The sequence below is a fragment of the Bombus terrestris genome, chromosome 6, assembly GCF_910591885.1.
Source record: "Bombus terrestris chromosome 6, iyBomTerr1.2, whole genome shotgun sequence".
NCBI classification, from domain to species: Eukaryota; Metazoa; Arthropoda; class Insecta; order Hymenoptera; family Apidae; genus Bombus; species Bombus terrestris.
The window spans coordinates 2,538,354-2,558,753 of record NC_063274.1 but is presented as its reverse complement, the minus strand read 5'-3'; the positions used below and the strand labels follow the sequence as shown (position 1 = coordinate 2,558,753).

At 40.1% G+C, this 20,400-nt stretch overlaps 1 long non-coding RNA gene across 1 annotated transcript in view; it reads right to left on the bottom strand.

Moving 5' to 3' along the window:
• Window positions 1–8,397: 8,397 nt before the first annotated feature.
• The window catches only part of LOC125385237, a 50,962-nt gene continuing 38,959 nt past the window's right edge, over window positions 8,398–20,400 (bottom strand). Inside the window, exon 5 of the long non-coding RNA XR_007224295.1 lies at window positions 8,398–8,434. This is a non-coding gene — a long non-coding RNA (uncharacterized LOC125385237). The remainder of the gene's footprint in view (window positions 8,435–20,400) is intronic.

Sequence of the window (20,400 nt, the reverse complement as noted above, 5' to 3'; positions counted from 1 at the left end):
AACCGTTTTATCTATTTTGCAACAGATCCAACGTTATAATAGCCTACGCGGATCAACGAATAAATCATTCCGTTGAATAATCTACGATATATCCCCTATGTATTTTAATTCCAATTTACCATTTCCGATCCATGCCTGTGTAGGATTTAAATTGCCAATTTCTCTAATCCATCATCGATATCGCGTTAAAACGATGAGCGCTCGTTAATCATCGAGATGTAACATCAAAGCTGGAGAAAGATGAAATAACGCGATTTTAATCAACGTTGTCGAAGCGGAGTGGGCCGAACGACACGGAGAATTCAAATTCGCGCATCGTCCTCGCGGTTCGTAAGTCGAGAACGTTTAGCGACATCCTACATTTAAGTGCTCCGGTATCGTTGAAAGACGCGTTGTATAGAAACGGTGACCTTTCCACCTGAACCTGACTCTCTTTGATATTACGTAATACCCCACGATCCGTAAATAACACTCCATTGACTAGCGTAACGCGATGATGAGCGTGTGGAGAACACCCTATCCGGAGTCCCGAAGGATTTACTACTGCTGCAACTGCAGAACGCAACAATCCCATTTGCACGGTCCGTGGTTCGAGCATGCTTATTCATAGATAGAAGGCTCAGCTATCCACGGAAAGCAGAACGATATATTACGCTGAAAATTCTAAACCATTATTTAATTCGCGCGATTTTACGCTATCGCCCCGTTATAAATTGCGATTGCGACGTAATCCGACTATTTGCGATGTTCATTCGTTAACGAATATATGGGCGAAGTGAAATTGACGTTGATTGGTTTCAACTCGTTTAATAACTGTTCCGTTATGATTTTATAGCTATTTATTAAACCGAACAGCTTGTTTCCTGGTCAAGTATATCCAGTTTTTGTTCAATGTTACGCCCAGGTGATCGAATCACGGAATTTTATAACACGTTGCACGTTTGAGTTTTCGAGAACCGTGATTCATAGCGTCGATTCGCTAGCAAACGAGGGGGAGAAAATAACGAAGTTACCATCGATCGTTCTCAGTTCCTACGAGAATTCTAATCTTCGCTGCGCGATTGTTAAATACCTTCTTTTTCCTCTGTTTTCCATAGCGAATTCGTTTATTCTCAACGAGAATGAATTTGTTATTACAACGATACGACGTGTTTGTCAAGCGACAAATTCGCTATCGTAGGAGACGTTACGGTCCGCAAAAGTGCCACGAGAACGCAACTTCTCGTGTAAATTCAATTTTCACTCAGCCAGCCGGCTAGAGTATCTTTTAAACGGTCATTATGCAAATCTAATTGAAAATTCGATGCGCGAAGGCGACCTCGACGAAGGCTCCTCTCCGCTCATCGCCGAACATAAATAACCGATGCGAAACACGCGAGTGAGAGTCGATGATAAAGTGAAACCACTTTGTAAGATGCACTTCGTCGAGATAACAGGAACGCAAGGAACGTGTACCCGCCTAGATATATGCTGATTCAATTATTTCTGTCGTGCTGTGAGCCACCCAGGTAGACGGGGCCATTTTACCCCATTCTTTCATCGTCCATTTGACGCTTGTATCGTAAATGAGCATCGTCTTCTCGTTACATATTTGTTTAATAGTTCTGAACAATTTTTTTTTTTTTTACTAATTATCGAATTTAAGGAACGAAATATATTTCAAGATGAAATGAAAGTACAAACGTGGTATACGTGTTTAGAGTTTTGATAGAATATTTAAGTAAATTTGAAAGTATTTGTTTCGTTAAAGAGCAAGCGTAAAAGAACTTTTGAGAAAAACGAAAAGGTCAAGGGTTTTGTTAGTTTAAAGCAAAGTGCGGGGAGAGATTTAAGAGATTAAATACATGTAGCACGGTTTTATTAAAATTTTAAAAAGTAATGCGAATTCCTCCTTACAAAGCAATGTAAAGTTTGCTTTCGTAAAGTGGTTAATTAAATGTAAGTCTGCAATGATTATGCGAATGATTTTTAATTGTATACTCGAAATAATATCGAATATTTTGATAGAAATATTTGCTGCTGACTAAATATATTCTTAATTCTAATTCTAATTCTAATTCTAATGAAAATACGAATTTATGCTTATCGAAGCATTTAATATATATTTAGAGTACCGTGTACGCATCTCTATTGCTGCTTAATCGCATTATTCGTGTCAGTTAAAAGCGGATAGTCCCAGTAGCGTCGTTATATAAAACAAAGTGTTAAGAGGGCATTACATTTCGATGAGTCAATATTATTTTGCCGATATAGACCATCCATGACGTGAAATTGACGATCGCGTAATTCAGTATAGGCAAGGTCTTGCCGGTGACCTTACCGAAGCCCCATCCCAGCGTCGTTCTATTCAAATCAGATAGAACCTCCTTTCATCCACTCACGTTAGACAGGCTGATTAAGTCTTCCTCGGTGCTATTTTCGTACACTCTTGATTAAAAAACAGGAAATTCACGTGCATGATCCGTGAGGAGCCTTCGGCGATATTGCAATAAAGCTCAACTCGTTCGCTTCGAACAAAGATTCTAATCAACACCTCCGGAATCTAATTACATAATTCGGTCTCGAGCTGAAGCGACACCCGGGCTCGTTTGCGGATGAACGTCGTTTTCGTTGTAAAACTGTCGACACGACGGCGTCCGATGATCGATTACGAGCGTCGCCGCCGATGTGTTGCGCATTTTTTCGTCAAAAACGCTTTCAGGAATGTTGGGACGATATCGAACGACGTGTCTTTGACGGTTCCAATTGAAAACGATTGAAGATTAATTTTTTGTTTTCAATTATTAACGTTAGATCACAGACATGACGAAAATCGGAGACGAATGTCACGGTAAAAAAGCAATTTGCTGCTTATTTTCGCGTATATCTATTTTTGAATCACTTCGATGGTACGCGTTTAAAATTGTGCTGAAAAATAGCAAAAGTAGAACGACTGGGCCGAATCACTTAAAAACTATACTATACAATTATCGTATCGATACAATAGCGAAAGATGCTTCTACACAGGCACAAAAATCGACTCTATCTAGTTTAACCCTCGGAAACGTAATCCCAATTAAACTCTGTAAAATAAGGGCGAATAATTAAGAACGAATTGAAACAAGTACGCCGATTTTAAATTCCTCGATGTTTGGCATTAATCCAGATCTAAGACAATAACCTTACTTTCGTCAAGTTAAAAGAAAAGTATCTTCGTAACCAGGATCCGCGCAAGATATGCAGTGCCTCGTAACTCTGCGCTGGGTGCATCTGCACCGTCGAATGGAACGCTTTAAATTCGTGTTATCGTTCTATTTTTGTAGCAGCCCCTATATACGTCCACTCTGCGGATGGCGCTATTGTCTACCCTCAGACACAGATTCTATTTATAATTTCATCTCCGTCGATTGGGAACGTGGTTAAGGAGTCTCGGCTTCCACAGGAATCCCCCGAAAATCAGCGGGGATGAAATCAGTCGAGTGACGCTACCAGGTAATGCAACAGGGCATTGAATCATTAAATTTGGCACAGTTACGGTTCATTCTGAAACGGACGACGCGACGCACGCGATACGTTCGCTCATTCTGAAACCGACGGCCATTGTGCCGCTCAAATTGGTACATCTCTGATTAGAAACTTGCGCGTCCGTTTCATCGTTGTACCTGGACTCCGTGGGTGGTAACTTACGTGCGACAAGACAACGGCCCAGGCGAACACGATTTAAAGGGAACTTTTACGTGCAAATCCGATTAGTCGGAGAAGGCTGTTGCCCACTTTGTGATGTTGACACTTTTCAAGCAGCAGGTCCATTTAAGCGTCTCTTTAATTCCGGATAACGAATTTTTCGCAAACTATGCATTCTGTTCCTCTGGCGTTTGATAGAACCGAAGATTATCTTTCATTTTTAATTTCGTTTTAAAAGTGGATTTAGTTTAACAATTCAGCTGAAAGATTACAAAAATGATTTTGGTATTTTATTCGCTTTAGTGCTGATGCTTGAATCCAGGATCTAGGTTCTTGAGTTCCAGAATTTGTCCCAGTTATTCTAAGTTTCAAGTTAATCTAAAACTCTAATATTCCAATTTTTCATTCGTTTTTTCTACATATCACGTGCCATTAGTAATCCACGACACGTAATAAAAGCAAACCTTCGTTGAACTGACAAAGATATTTTTGCCGTTTTGCTAATTGTAACATAAAACCAAAAGAAGATGAACGAATCAAAATATGAAGAATCCAATACAACTCCTCCTACTCTTTAACGATACAATCACTGAAATAGCCAAAATTACTAATACGTAATTCTTCACAGAATCTTATCGACCTACAACGATGCAATTCTAGAAACTTCAATGATTTTTCGCGAAATATATGTTTTTTCCCCTGGTATTATTATATTCTTTCGTGCATCTTCCATTTTTATTTCGTTTATAGAAATTTTACGTTTCATTTATTTATTATTTCATCGATCATTCTGAGCCGTTAAATTTTCTATCGTCAGAATTTGAACTTTTACAGTATCTTGCAATGTAGCAAAGTATTCAGCTGGAATTTCTCTCTCGGAAATGCTTTCGTGACAGACGCGAACGTTACATTATGTACTTAGATCACATAAGGACCGTTTCTATACCGTAGAGCGAAGAGCGACCTAGAATGGTCAGTCAACGAACGGTTGCGCAAGATGCAAATCATATCGCGGGATATGAGGGATATCCTAAGCCGTCGAAACGCACCGAACGCTTATTGATCTTCTCTTCCGCGAGAGGAGCGAAGAGAGACCATGAGTCCGAAACGACGCTCGCGGTCGTCGTGGATCTTGGATACAATGGTGACCCCGGCGAAGGTCTCTGTCAAACGACCTCGACACTCGAAACTGTGCCGAGGACATCAGGAAGAAGCAGTAAGACTAACAGTCGCAACCCTGCTTGAGTCCTTTGATGTGAGTCAAATCGGACGCACCGTGGTTACCTCTACGTTCCTGATGAAATTTTAATTAAAAAGGACGTCGGTGAAAAAGAAGTTCGAGATAGATAATTCTTTTTCAAATTACAAACGTAGATTTTGTACCGACTTTCCATTCGATAAATCTTTTGTCTTCAAGATGAAAGTGGCGAGTATACGTACTTCATTCATTAATTTAATGTAATTATTACTAGGAATAAAAACTCGATATATTTGTATTCATAATGCTGCAAAGTATAAGAGTGAAAGTATTTTTGGATTCTACACGAAAGATTGCTATAGAAAAAACGGAAATGGAAATAAAATTGTTGATTGTCTTCCCTATTAGTTCCCTTTTTATATAATTATTATTGTATACAGATACATGCAGATAGATATCTATTGGAATATTAATGGCAAAGTTGTTGAAAACAGGTAGTTGCTTTTCTTTAGCTATAAACAAAAGATTTATGCGAATTTCAATCTATATAAATTTTCTGTTTTGAGAATACCTATCGAAGGATACTTCCTCAGGTAATAAAAGTGTATATTTTATGTGCGTATAGATGCAAGATGATTATTTTAAAATTAGCAACGAAGATTCTATAACATTAACCGCGATTCGAATGATTTTTAGATCAATGAGTATCTAGACAAAATTCCCCACTGATATGTAAAACGCAATTTAAGATATACCTTAGTAGAAGCTTACCTTCCCGCAAACTTGATTAACTTGTTTCTGACCTACTTCGTATTTGTTCTTTCGCAAGAAATGGAGTGCGCCTTTGTCTTCCTGTCAAACTCGACGCGAAACTCCTCGGCCCATTAAAAATTACGACTTAAAACCTCGTTGTCAGAGGAAGCCGACATACCAGTTGAATCAAAAACGAGTCTCGTTTTAATTTCCACAAAAATCCGCGATTCAGCCTACACCAGAGCAAAGCAACTTTCTACGGCTGCCTTCTACCCAGAATATCTCCAAATATTTTTCCAACTCAACGTTCCACCAATTTAATTTACCTCGTTGATTCAAATCGCCCGAAACGAGTGATCTTTGCAAATAGTCTCAACGTCGAACCAATTCTATGAAACCTTTAACAATCGTTAGCCCTCGAGATGTTAAAGAAAAAATACACGGTGTCCATTTGACGAAATGACTTTTATGCCAAACAAACCCAGAATTACGTATCGTACATGCACACGTGGTTTTTCGAGTTGAAACATCGGTCCGCGAGGAGCAACCGCGATTAATGCGAGAACAGGCACGGTCGGACAAAAGCGAGAGTCGTCGGTGTTAAACAATCGGAGAATATGGAATGGTCGCGTTTCAATGGCTTCTCTGGCTGTTGGTCACCGGCGTGGCGACCTTGTTTGGATATTTCCCGTATATTTTGCCGCTTCTGGTCACTTTATAATGAATTTGCTGGCTCTGGATTGTAAATGTGGAACTGGTCACGTGCGGCCCGTCACCGGTACATAGCCGTTTCACTTTCGTTCTGATACCCGTGTGCCTGTGCTGCTTCCGTTGCAATATCGAATTTTCTGATCTCTGTCGTTGTTTCGTCAGTGTCGCCGTGGACGAGCCTTTCGAACTGGTCAATGGTAGAAGGTTGCGTTTCTTCAGCAATCTTAACGGCGACACGGCTAGGATCGTCTTGGCGACGCTTCGTCGACAACGCCAGAGAAGTAGAGCTGTGGCGAACCATGCAAACCAGGGGCCGGCTCTTGGTCCCGGGGCTGGCTCCCTCGACCAGAGAAATAACATCTGAGAATAGTAGATATATTGTTCTATTAGCCGAGTAGAACAAAAGATGCAAAAAAGATACAAATATTTATGAAAATTGGAGAGTTCAGTTAGAATTATTAAAGTAAGTGTTTATTTGCGATTAATAAACCGCGGATGTTTATGTGAATTCACATTTTTACGAACATTTTACTTTCGATATTTTATATGCTCTTCCATATTATGTATATCGTGTATTTTTGCTTTATGAATGGACGAGCAGTCGCAGTTTAAAAAACAATTGGTCACGTGAATGCTGTAAAAAAATATAAAAGGTCTTAAAACGCGTCTCGAATTTTTCATCGGTAATTCTTGTTCTAACTATAGCAAACGAGAAAAGAAACATATATATAGTTTACACGTATAATTTTTAGCGTTTCAATCTACATATTCATTCGAAAAGATGGAAATTTTTATTCGACGCAGCCGTTATCAGTCTCAGTGGATCAACTTCGTTAACTCTATCAATGTTTTCCAATTTTCTCAGACCAGGCGTGGTGGTAGATAGAAAATCCGTAGCGAAGGTGTCGAATTACCGATAGACCTGGAGCTGGTGTTCTCCGTGACGAAAGATCATTTGCCAATTAAGAAGCAGGATTCGGGTCGAGCGTGTGGGCGTGCACGGCGTTAATTGAAGTCGCGAGTTTATTCGAACGATAACGAAGCGAGCGGAGCCGACCAGTCGTTCCGTGTGCTATGGGAAACATTTTTGTCGTTGATGGTTCGCAATTTTTCATTAATCAAATCGCCAGTGCGCCAGCAGGCTGCAGAGCAATTAGCGAATAAATTACAGTCACCAAAAGGGAGGAGCACGAAACGCTTTTGCTTCCCTAGTGACGTTTTTGCACCGAGTTAGCCAAGATAGCCTACGATATTTCAATGAATTTCGATCAATTCGTTCTCGTTGCTTTCAACACCGTCATTTTCATGGAAGAAGGAAAGAAAGGAGATTGATCAGAGTCTGATCGTTAATTGGAAATTTGATGCGCGTGTTCCAGTGCTAATTTAAAACATTTTTCTTTTATGCAACGATCCGAAAAAAGGCACCCACCAATTTATAAAATTTGCTTGAACACGAGATAATTAAAAACACGCCGCGATCAAGTACCCTTTGAACCTGACGCGCATATACCCTTCGATTGACCGCATAAATTGAGACGAAAGGGATAAAGGTTAACACACACTGTATTCTCCTTACTTTGGTCATTCTCGCATTCTCTGGATTGCAACTTCCCAACTGAGAAAAACGTCTAAGGGTGAGTCAGGATAGGAGCAGCAAAGGGTTAAGAGAGAGGAGAGAAGAGAAGAACGCTAGTGGGAAAGATCGATTCCGTGACCGTCGTGCTTTTTCAAGGCTGTCCAGCGCTAAATCCACGATAATTCGTTTAGGTAGACCGGTATAGATCGCGGTAGTAGGCCGCGTTCAGACTTTTATGGCTCCCCGAACGGCGTGAATATCGTCATCCTCGTAGAGTTTTCCTACGTTTACCCTGCGTTCCTTTCCTCTTTGAACACATACATGTACTGAACACGTACACACGGCTGACCCATTTGGCAAAGACTACCGCCACGGAGAATTCCGCATTAGCCAGCCGCCGCGTGTTTTTACCGTTAAAACTGACCTTATAGATCCAGTCGCTGGCGCGCTGCCTGAAACTTAGGGGTCGATCGACTGGCCGAAACATAGAATGGCCGTGAACGGAGACTTACTCTGAACGGTAGTTGAACCTGCTACAGAAAGACGGTGTTTGCGTTAGAAAGATTAAATACGATCGAATGTAACGTATACGTAAGCTGTAGTACGTGCTTAAAAGACATATATGTAGTTACCATGGCTCACGGAAGAGACTGAACGTTTGTCGTAAAAATCTTTTATGTTTATATACAAATTCCGTTGTGTGCGGTACACGAATGAAAAACGTTTAAAACTCTCGTTAAGTACTTCACTAATCTCTGCGTGATATATACTTCAAGTTGATCCACTCGCACTTGACAGATACCGCAAATGATTACGGCGATTATAAAAGTTCTTCTTCGTTACTGTGAGTTTACATCTTGCCTGACGCGAGACTTATGAATATCTGTTAATTTCTAACAAAAGAGTTGGACATAGTTCAGAACGAAGAACCGTTGATTAATCTATAGGAAGACGATGCCGATATCTGTTTCAAGAACGGCTTTATAAAGTGCGAACAAGCCATCTGATCGAAGAAAAACTACAATTGTAGCCGCAACAAGTATCGGTGCTTAAAAAAACCTCCGAAACAAACGCGCAGACGGTAATCTACAACGGAAAAACTAGATCGATTTGCTGACCTGCAAAAACTCAATTCCGAGCGGGAAAAACACATCGGAAGAAACTCTGTTCCACGGTCGAGCGACAGAAACGGAATACGCGATGAAAAAAGGTAATTTATCGAAGCAAATGAACGCGTTGCGTGCGGGCTGCCAGAAAGGAATCTGAATATCTTTGAAGAAAGATCTAAGAGACTAGCTGAAATTTTAGAAATCACAATTACGTAGAAAAAAAAATACGTTTTCTCTGTTTTGATCGATAGCGATCTACGTACCCATGGTCGATATTTTAAGAAATTTCACTTATACATCTATGTAACAGCTTCTCAACTTCATCTTCCGAAATAAACACAAAAGTATGTTTTATGGTTTTTGGAATGGACTTATATATTACGTCCTGGTTACTCAGAACGACGACCTTGACAATATACATAAAGGTCAATGAAATCAGCGATCAGTGTACCCTTTTTCTAACTTGCATTTAACGTTTGATCGTCGATGTATTATCACTAGGAAACACGTTTCACGTGTCTGACCAGTCAAAAGCTGAAAGTGGCCTACCATTTACGACAAGAAAGTTGTCAGACGTTAAAAATTAATAACGCGAACTGATTAACTGCGACTAGGAATTCTTCACTGTTGTAGTCAACTAGATAAGAACAAAGAGCCGACGTTGCAAAAGAAAAAGGAGGAACGTTAATGGCCTTCCCAACGAAGAGAACTTGACAAATGGTGGTCGACGGCGATGAAAGAACGGCTGCGTTTCGTTTCGTGGCCGCGTAACGAGTTCGGTCTTTCAGAACGGGAAAAGGGCCGACCATAAAGAACCGAGGCGATGCGGAGGACAGCTTGAATCGGGCAGCTTTTGTGACTACCTACTACCTACGCGAGCCTAAGATATATCGCGTGTCTGGAACAGTCGAGGGGAGCCAACGTGGAAATGGCGAGAGAGGGAAAATTTGCAAAACGCAACAACGTCCGCAGCCAGGATATAAATTAACATACAGCAGAACGAAAGATAAGGGACCTGAACGTTGTGGATGACAGGTTGAATCAGAAGCACGGGGATGTCGATGCTTAAAATATATTATGCTCGGCTGGAACTGAAACTCGATGAAATAGGGACAGTGGAAAATAAATGTTACTCGATTATTGTGTAAATGTAAGACCGAGTGTATTATAAAGTATCGAATACGAGCAGTAAGCTGATAAATGAAGTCGGTGCTCTTGCAATTGTCAGTGCGTGTTAACCAGTCCGTGAGATTCGACTTTTCGCAATCATTACATTTCCTATACTAGCTGTTATCGAAAAAATGTAAGGGTATCAGGCAAAATACTCAAAGTCTAAATATATAATATACATCATTGTTTATAATATGAGTGTCAAAATTAATCAAAATAGTGATCAAAAAACGCTACGCATATGGACTATAAAATAATTAATTTTGCTACCTCAAATTAATGAAATTGTTATTAAAATATAAGCGAATAAGCGAATCGTTAATTGGCCGACGTTTCAAACGAAATATCAATTCTTAGAGGTTTTCCTTTATAATTTCGTAGTAATTTCACAGAGTTACTTAAGCGTCTTAATATTTATGAGCAGGAATGTTCCTACGTTTAATGTAAGTAAGATTAAATTGAATGAAAATGGTGAAAAGGGAAACCGAGAGAAGAACGTTCGAGGCCCAAGAGTGAATTAATATGTATAACGTTATAAAATTACGGATATGAAAGATAAGAACGAACATTAAATTCAGACTCTGATCATTAATTTGTTAAATGTACCGTGGTTAATTGAAAATGAACGTGAATGGGAGAGCAAGAAGAAAAATTCATGTATTAACAAAATGAGAGTTCAGGAGATAAAGAATGCGGAGGACAAGTACAAAATAGCGTGCTGTGTTCAGTTCTGTGTTCAACCATGTGTAAAATATGTAGCGATTAACTGGAAACGACTGCATATGGAACGAAAGCAACGAGAAGGAGAATTCACGTGCATTAATCTGTGTATGCGTAATTGAGTGAGTAAAATTGAAGCGTGATGGCTGGAAAACATCTGTGACTTTTCTGATCGCGAGTTCCTTAAAAGTTAAATGTTTTGTACGCACATACATATATCAATGTCTGCTTCGTTCTTAGCTGTATGAATGTCAATTCCATTATATAAAAATATATTTTTCCCAGAAGCTGTTCGATCATTAACCCTTTTCATTATTACAAGAAATTTTAAAATAGATTTCCTCTCTCGTGGTATTAAAGATATGACACAAGAATAATTAAAAATTTACTCTAAAGTGAAAACCAACCATTTAGAAACAACCGCGCGACCATTTAAAAAAAAATACAAATAAGAACACGAAGACTTTTTGCACGCGCGGTAGCAGAAACTCCGCTATTCCTTCCGCTTTAATTGGAAGCATCAGCCTCGAACATGAAACTCGAGAGGCCATAAAACACAAAGTCGAAAACAAGCATCCCTAGTAAATTCAATTTCCCGAGAACTCGTAAAAACTTCTGATCCTAAACCTGCCATCTTCTTCTTTCAACAACTCTACGCTGCCCCACAAAGGACAATCGTCAACGACATCTGTCCTAGAGTCAGAATCGAACAGAAGGAAAAAGAAAGAAAGAAAGAGGGAGAGAAAAGGTGGCTGCAATAGATAGCCGAAGGTGGACATTCTCTGTCCTCCCCACTGAGGGTGGAAGATTTGATATCGGTTCTGAGGGGAAAACTGAAAAAAAGGGGAGGTCAAGTAGCAACCGGAGAGATACATTTGAGATAACGGCGGCGCGGTGGGCCGATGTCAAGGCGACCGTGACACGGTGAGACACGTCTCGATAAGGACGCGAAGAAAAATACGACGCGGCTGGTAAATTGCGAAGCGAAACGTCTCGAGGCTTCCTTGATCGGCTGATATATCGCGACGACGCGACGCGCGCAACGACGTGACTTGGACGCGAAACGCGGCGATCCTTTCCAAGTCTCCTCGAGAGGAACACCTTAAATGGTGCACCGTGAACACGCCTCTTTGGTCCCTTGGTTCGTTTCCATGCAGAATACCGATTAATCGGCAATAAATAACATGCATAAACGGTGTTATCTTATTAAGATACATCAACGTCCAGTGTTTCCATTATCGTGTCGGCTTTTAACGTTCCGACTCGCTAGAATGGAGAAACCAGGCGCTCTGCTCGAGTATCAAAGAAGCCAGTTTCGTGTTTTATTACACTACACGTACACCACTTACGGTATCGTGACACACGATTCTGTGGCTTTGATAATGCGAACAGGGTTACTGAGATTACTTCTATGTACTTAGGTGATGTTTATGTTGAACCGAGTGGATTGAGAGCTCCCAAGTGCACGTACGAGATATCAAAAGGGTGATTGTAACGTGGATGCTGATGGAAGTAAAGTAAGAAGATGAAACGGAGTACCTGACGTTTCTCGTGAAATATTTGGTTTATCAGCGAATCGAAAAGATCAATGGTATTTAAGCGTTTGTTAAGACGTTCAGCTAGAGAAATCAGAAGAAGGGTTGATTTAAGTTCGTATGATTAAAGATTCATTTTCGATGCGTCAAAACGTGTAGATATGCGGCTTTACTCGGCAACTGTCTAGATATTATACGTGATTATTTTTAATGGTTACACGGTTATTTGTAATACAGTAACTGCTACAAAAGGTATCTACTCTTCCTTTATTTGCATAAACGTTTTACTTCCGACAACTAAATGAGCTAAAATATGACGAAGTAAGGACAGTGGTTCAGAAATGTATGATATTTTCTACAATTAAATGAAATGGGTATCGTTGCACAGTGAGCAACCAAGCAGTCATATAGAACGTTGTTTTCGATATTCATTCCTCCTGATATCGGACTGGCTTTTTTTTTTCTACAAACAAACCCTTGCTTTCATCATATTTCTGATAGTGACATGCACGTCCAGAAATAAAGTAACTTTACTACGTATCCGCTTAAATATTTCGAAGCAAGGCCAGTGCTCGATCAAAGCTGTAAAACTGTGTCATGGATGTGCCTTGGCAGCTCGAGCGTTTTCGCTCTTTTTTTCATCTCCATTTCGAAACTTTCTACCCAGGGGTATGACTTTCACGTTCCCTAGAAAACAGTGACGTACAAATTTTGGTCCTTCTTATTCCCTTACGGCGTACTTTCACTTCGTTACGTTCTATGTTAACCTTTATATTACACAGTCGTCTGAACTTCGGAAAATTTTTCAAGTGTGTAATCTTCATATACCATATTAGGTTGAAAACTGATAATAGCAGATGATAATAATAAAACGATCAAAATAAAATAATAAAAATTACAGTATGTTAGGAAGCGTGCAAATGCTGGATAATTATATTAGGTGAATATAAAATTTCCAGTCGTGTCTTACAAAATCCTACAAATTCTCGTATAATAAATTTCAAAGTGTTCATAACGTCATATAATCACAGATATTTCACAATATCAAATACTACATGAATAGGAATATTATCATTCGATAAACATTATAATCACGATCAAATTCTCGTTGACTTGTCGGACCATCGTTATCATCTTCGAACTCCGGAGAGATTCGAAAGATCAAAAATACTGCAAAATTACTTGTAACGAGAGGAGGGAAAGTTCAACTGATATTTACTCAAACTTTCTTTAATCAATCAACTGAATGCTAGGAATTAAAATTATTAAAACTACGCGATCGAAAGCACATAAAGAGACATCGTATATATCAAATACATATGGGAAGCCTCTGTTCGAAGAACAAGTGATTGCACACTATCATGTCGGAGCCATGTGCAATGTGCGCCATACAATTATTGTAATATGTATATCGGCGAAAATAAAATTTCTCGATCCAATTTACGCGTCTACGTTACTCAGTCGTACGAAAATCTCATCTGGCCGACCATAAAACGGCGACAAAGTCCCAAAAGCAAACACACGTATACCTTGACGTGTCTCGATCCACTCCAAACTTTCCACCTGGTCTCTCGTCTGGATCTCCACCGCGGAATCTGTCGTCCACTGCCGACGCAGTGGATGTCGTGCACGGCCGTGGTTCTCGTGGCGGTGGAATCGCGCGGCGAGGGATCCACCTGGGACCTTCGTGCGCCGTTTTCTAACCAAGCAGCGGCTCTTCGAACACGTCACCCTCGCATATGGAGACACGTCCGGCAGCGGCCCGGCGACTTTTCATATCCTTCGACCGTGAATTTCCCTGGGCAACGATCGCCGCGAACGAGCTCCGGACACGCAGCAGGGTCGCGGCTTTTGCACGCGGCTCAATGTGGCGAGAAAAAATTATTAGAAAATGATAGAAAAAAAAGTGTTGGGTCAAATGACAGACGAAGAGTGCCCGGAGGAAAAGAAATTTAGACAAAGGATGGAGCGATTCGCGGCTGATCCGGCTGAAGTTCGCCGATCCCCGATCAGGCTATCGATCGATCCTCGAGGCGAGACCTCGTTCACAGCGGTGGCACGATGCGCTTCCAACAGCGATCGTACGTACGGCCATCGAGAAATAACGAATCGATCGACCATGATGTGCCGCGGCTCCAAAGAAAATTTGTCGCTCGTCGAAACTCAAACCGTTGCAGAGTAAAGCGTTATCGGACTTTCGCGCTTCGGCTGCAGCTGAGTTTTTGTTCGAGCACCGTGCCCTTGTCTTTTCAGGTGATGCTATGATGCAGCGCTGTTTGACCAGTTGGTCTTTTTTAGAGCCAGCAGATGCCTCTTTCGATGGCATTATTTCCTTGTAACTTTAACGTCACTTTCACATCTCCACTTTGGTCGGTGTGAATTTTCAGACGTATTTGGTTTTAACGCTAACTTGTTCAAAAATATGCTGCGAGTAACTTTAGGATTAGTTGTCGTACTCGACTAATATCGTTTCGCTATTCAATGGACACTCAGTTGAAGAGCAGATCATCGAATATAACTACGTACGTATATAATGAAACTACGTTAGGCGAAAACTAAGCAAAGCTTGCCTCGCTTGAACGTTTCTGATTTTAACAAGTCTAACAATATTCTACGCGATTCGCAATTTTCCATTGGGTATTTCGTAACAAACAAAAATATTTATCTTTACCAAAGGAACCAAGTAGTAACCGAATATTTGCGTTATAAGACAGATTTTTATTCATCGGTCTGTGAACCTTTCGTTTCCACCACGTTACACCACAAAACATGATACGCTACACTAAAATCGACACCAGTAAAAAGTGCAAAAAGGAACACGATATAGATCGACGCAATTCTATACCCACAAATTATTAGCGAGCGGCATAAGAACATATTACTTTACAGTTTCGATACAATGTCTTTTTTGTCCATTTTTTCCCTTCCCTCGGTTGAACGAGTATTGCCTTGTCGCTTGTCGAAGGTACGGTAAAACTTCGATACACCCTGCTGCACACGGAAAACGATCCCCTTGGCTAGGGTCAACCTCCAGTCGACTATAGTCTTTTCGCTCCTTTCTAAACTCTCGTGCGCTCCCGTGACGTCACTGGATCGTGTCAGTAGGTCAGAACCTGGATACGTCGTCCGTGTGCGCTGCTGTTTGTTCAATGTACTGGGTGCTCGCAAATTGCATTACCTGACTGAAACTTTGCCAGATTGTATACAACTGTTCGACGCGTTACTTTTCTCGCGTTGTTTCCGTATCGATAGCGAGTCAAGAAATTACCGAAATACAGAGACTGGTTGGAAACTTTGAGTTTATTCGAAGAATGTCTGGAAAACGAATTCTTCTTCGCAGTCAAAGAAATTATTATTACAATTAACAGAGATTGTATCTAGAAGATTGTAACTGTTGCATAGCTGTATATAGTTACGCGTTGTACCTATCGAAGAAATAATATTTCTCGCACGAGGTTGAAAAAAAAGCAGTACAGCATTGAGAATTAAAAATTTGTTATTAAATATTTATACGAACAACGAGTATCTGTAATGTTACGCTCGTTACAAAGGAGAATATTTTATATATACCGAAGGGAAGGAAGATAAATATTTTCTTCAAAGTAGTTCTTCACACGTTACGGACTTATATTTTTCTTCGACGTTGATTTAGCTATTGTAAACGGAACAGCCGCTCAACGAAACAATTCAGAGGTTTAAATTCGAGAGTGAACAGAATCTCTGCAGAGAATTGGCAGCGCAACGAAGCAGCTTGTACGATGGTAGACGTCGCGAAGCTCGATTCAGTGAAATTTCACCCGAAGCATCGTTGCAATGGAAACATTGTCCTTGTATCATTCGATTATCCGAGAAGCGATACAAAGTGTATGCAACCGTAACGAAAAGAACACATAAAATAATATTTTACATGCTACGCAAGAGAAAACATGCATAGTGCATTTGTACTCGCTTCTATTTTTCCCTACAAGGATTATCGTTTGAAAGTCCTATTACATAATCGTATATGGTTTAAGCTGTGACTCGAAGTAACGATTGTCAGCCCTTCGTCCTCGCTCTCTACAACCGATCGTATCATATACCGATTGCAAATCTTTAATTGACAAGCTTATCATTGTTCGTTGTACCGACGTTCATTTATGTTTAACGTATACAAAACCAGTTATGTTGTGTCTCGCACAAGCATGCAGTCGTGCAGACGCACAGACTGAACGTCTGATGTGTCAGGCTGAACGTGACATGCAGAATCATAAGCATGGTACGTATCTTACAAAGGGACACACGTTTTTGATATCGCTCAACGCGTTACACACGTTCGTTTATTTTTAGACGTATCTACTGAAAGACGCCTGCGGGACATATTGCGTGTTTTCATATGCGCTCGATCGTTAAAATTGGCACGAGATTATCAAATCGAGCACCGACATAAAACGTGGGAGAAGCGTGAACGCTATTCACTCAAAAGCAGCCACGTCGACGCGTGTCGTTGATGTAATGCGCACGAAAAATTATATTCGTCCGATTAACCCCTTTTACGCGTCACCCTCGCCGAACGCAACGTTTTCTCCAAGATAAAGGTTAAAGTTTATCGAGTCTTTGCAACCTCGACAATTTACCGCGGTCATTAATTTCTTCCGCAACGTTGGTCCCTTGTGCAAGACAAATTTTTCTATAGTCCGCGTACGTCGATGTGTATTCCGTGCGACCACGTTACCGCGCCTTTGATCACCGTTTTTTTCCGTTGCGTTTTCTGCGATAAAGTCGCCTGAAGATCTCACGGAACAAGTTCCTCGGCTGACAACACAAATTTCCACGATAATTCAACGTCCGTCGCGTTTCTCCAAAGTTGTAGCAGGCGAACGAGATAAACAACAAATCGCGCAAATTCTGTGAATCGCTCGTAAATTATTCGAAATCGCGCTGTACAAGCTGAGGTCGGTCGTATCTTTTATGACATTAATACCAATAAAAGTGAAACCGAACGAAACCTCGCCGAGAGTTTGTAACCATTTCCGTGGAATGATCTCCGAGACCGTTGCAGAGGATTTGTAGAATTGTTCAAATTAAATCTAATTTACATCGAAAGGGATCAGAGTGTGTGTGTAATGTGTCGTTCATAAGTATTGGAACATTTGAACTTTCCTGCGCAATAATTTATCAACTAACAATATCAATGAACTAACAAATTGCGAGTTTATAATTTGTCAAGTTCGCGACGAACTGAATAATCAAACTTGATCTCCAATTTGTAACATTTGTGCAAATCGTTTGTTTTATTACCGAGCTTATTTGCTATTACGAAAGAGAATTCCTTAGAGTCGATAGTTTGCGATTCGTAATTTGTAAAATTTCACTAATAATATTAATCCTTTATAGTCAGTCTTTATAGTCTGAGATTTATTTATTTATAGTCTAAGGTTTTATATGAGACAATATTCTCGAAATATTTTCATAATTTCCTAACGATTTACAGGTTTATTTACGGTTTATTTAATTCTATCTACTTGTATATGGTGTATAGGTAATAGTTCGATAATATTAATTACCGTAAAATAGAAATTATATATTTTCCAAAATTAAAATGTTACGAAATATTTATCAAACATTAATCGTTAGTGGATTCTGTCATCGGCGTTTACGTTGGATTGTAAATAACAAGTCAACTTTGCGATTGCTATATCGAAAACAGAAATATGCATTTCGACGTGCAGAAAATGTTGATCATTTTTCATATTCGTTGCGTATATTCTCGCAAGAATTTCATTGTGTTCGACTGGAGCGTGGAACCGGTCGGGCTGCCAAAAGAAAATACGTGCAAACGATGATTAATGGGCGAACATTCGATGACACGATATCGAAACTTATCGCTCGATCTTCGCACGGACGAAAGAACAGTACACAGATCGTGAAGTTAAACTTTTGGCCTTACCACGCGTTCCTTTGGTATCGTTGTATGGCGCAGATTTCATACGTTTCTAATACAGATTTCGAAAGTGACGACGTTATTACTTGAGCAATTAATGTGATGTCTTTTACGAAAAATCCGCAGAAGCGAGTACCGTTGAATGACTGTATTGCGTTTCTGAACGAAGTATCAATATGTAAGATCGTTTAAATCACATTTGCTTTTTAGAGCATTTGTGATATAAACGATGTTTGTCTCTGCTAACACATTAGTGTACAATTTTAGGTATTATTCGATTTCACTTTCTTGTTTTTATTACCAGTGTGAGTATTTTTAGTATCGCTGGTCATTAAGCGAACGAAATTCTTAGAAATTTCAGCAGGTTCGAATTCAATGATTTCCACGATAGGCACAGAATCGAATATTTCTTTGTACAACCGAGACTGATTGAAATCTATTTTATAAATTATGTAAAACGTTTAATATCATTTGTAGCGTTTCCTATTCACCAAATAAATCACGAAATATCTTGCAATCCATCTGCAATAGTTTAAGGTGTCAACGTAGTGATCATTCAGATAGATATCAGCAACGTTTTACCACATCAAGACTTGCTATCTATCATTTAGTCGCAATTCTATTTCATCACTTTCATTTTCCAGCGTGTATAATTCTTCCGAACAATTTTATTCGACAACCTAAATACCCAAACACATCGAAAACATTCATACTCGCCAATTACTAAATCATCCATCATAGTGAAAGCAGTAAGCTCGGTGCAGGACTCTCTTGCGCGATAATTTACCAATCGTCTTTGAATTGATACGATTAGTAAAATTTTGCAGTTCGCGAGTCACAAGTTACCAATGTCGATAAATTCTTTGCTATAACACGTTCGTAACAAGACAAAGATTAGTGAGTGAATTTTAAAAGTCGTAGAAATATCTTGATCGTTCTATCCGCTGGAAAATTGTAAAAATTAGGAAAAATTGTTTGTGCAATAGGATCGTATAACGTACAATCGTCACTTCTCAATTCGCTAATTCTGAAATTATTACACAGGATGGTTCAGGTAGTCAAATTCCCTCGGTTGCACCGCTGTCTCGAAAATTCCTCTGGTAATGCCACGGGACGAAACCTGCTCCCGCGAGAAGCCAACAGGCATCGATGATTACATCTTCCCAGGAAGTCGATTTGCATTGCAGATCCATGGAAAAGGGAGTTCGAGGGTACGAGCTGCCGGTCGTAGAGGATCGTCGCCGTCGCCGAAATGGCGCAATGAAGATGGATGAAAACGTTCGAGCGAATGGAAATGTCGCACGGTGGAATATTATAATGTCACACTGTGATTTATCGTTGGATTTGCTGCCGTGTTTTGTGTCTCGTGCTCGTAATGGCCAATAACGCGACGATGATGCGCGCAATTATCTCGCCGTTGCTCGTACGCCGCTTCCGAAGACAAGCACCGGGATACGAACAAAAAGACGGACAGACCTCGCCGCGGTCGCAGCACCACTGACCTTGGTCTCGACCACGTCGATCCGGTGCAGAAATTGCGCCTGGATCCCTTTCGCGTGTGCACTTTCGGATCCGAATTGCTCGACTAAATTGCGCACCAGTCATCGATGCTTCATACGCCGTCGGCGAAACCCTTTCAGGGATATGCAAGAAACGAATTACACCGTGCGAGTTGATTTTTTATATTATTTTCGTGATTGGTAGAATTTTAGAAGGATAATTTCAAAGGTGATTTTCACATAGCGGTTTAAGAACCGAATCGATGTATCGAAGCACTGAGAAACAGGCAATAGAATAATACGTGAAAATGGGTAAGTGCAACGTTATTAGAGTAAAAAATTTAAGTAATAAATATCGCGTAGAGTTAGAGCGAGAAAGTTACGCGAGTCAGAGGCACGAAAAGTTTTCACGGTGTAAAGAAGATGAAATATTATAGCGTTAGAAGTATTTCAATTTCTTCGAACTTCGTAAAATTGTGCAATTTATATCTTTCTAAAGATCGTACAACTTATATAGGTATATCCACTCGGTACGAAGCTGCAAAT